We start from the raw sequence: 1,362 nt of genomic DNA on the forward strand, positions 1-1,362 counted from the left end.
ATGAGGATAGTAAGAGTAAAATCCCAAGATAGACAAAAGGTTAATGAATTTGGAAGCAAAAGGGATTAGAAGGATTGATGTAAAGGAGATAGGTATCAATATACCAAATGAAGTACATTGAGTATGATAGAATATGCTATTCAGCAATAATAGGAATAAACTACTCATACATGTGACAACATGGGCAAATCTGAAAAACATTATAGTTAGTGAAAGATACTAGACTCAGAAGAATATATGATTTATTATTTTTTGTATGTAAATTTCAATACCAGAGCAATTAATCTGTAGTGAGATAATAAGATGAGTTTTAACACGAATGGGCTGGGGAGAGGATGATTAACTACAAAGTACAGGAGAAATCTTTATGAAATGATAGAAATAGTCTACATCTATCACTACACACTTACATAAGAACTTATCAAATTGTGAATTAAAACATTTGTATTTTATTATTAGTAATTTATACAGCAATAAAACTAATTTTAAAAAAAATAAAGCAGAGTCTCACAATCACTAATTTAATTTGATGGTTAAGGGCATCATGGTCTCTCACAACTTTAAATTTTGGTAAGTATGGGCATGCTTCTTCAGAATACTTTTGTGGAGATGCTTTTTTAGACTCCATGTCTCTTCTGGAGAAGCAAACATTGTCCTGATTCCTCTCAAAGTACCTTCATTGATCTTCCTTTTAATAACATAAGCCTGAGTTCTAGAACCTTCCTCACTATTGGCTTTACTAGAGGAGTAGAGATTGAGAATATCAATTCAAATGCAATGGTTCTATTTTTAAGAACAGCTTATAATTTTCATTTAAAAGGAAATGGGAATTTAAAAATGTATTAAAATTTCTAGTGACTTCTGTACCACCTTTAGAATATGATGTGGTTATCTTCTGAAGACAATCTTCTTCCTCTTTCTTTGTCAAAAACATCTGCATTCTGAAATCCATTGTCATCAGACATCAGCAAAATTTGGAGAAGAGAAATCAGTGCTTCAGCTCACCTAATCCTAATCAGTAGCTATCTCAAGTCATGATTCTGGTAACAATTTTTACATTTATATTTTCAAGCTTTTTTGAAACTTAATCTAATTCAGATTCCCTCATCCTCTCAGACTGTCCACTGCATTCACCAGTGCTTTGGCACTAGATTAACATCTTGTATACATTTGTGTTGTTGTTTTAATTATTTTTTTCCCTCATACAAAAACATCATTAACTAGGGATAATTTTTTTTTTTTTAAATTCAAGAAGGTACAAAAAGTGAATGAAAATGCCACAAATCTCATAACTCAGGTAGCTATTTTTGACATTTGTATGTATTTCTCAATTTTTTTTCTGGGCACATATATTACTTTTTG

This window comes from Orycteropus afer, unplaced genomic scaffold, assembly GCF_000298275.1.
Source record: "Orycteropus afer afer isolate SDZICR_OR568_19922 unplaced genomic scaffold, OryAfe1.0 scaffold00074, whole genome shotgun sequence".
NCBI classification, from domain to species: Eukaryota; Metazoa; Chordata; class Mammalia; order Tubulidentata; family Orycteropodidae; genus Orycteropus; species Orycteropus afer.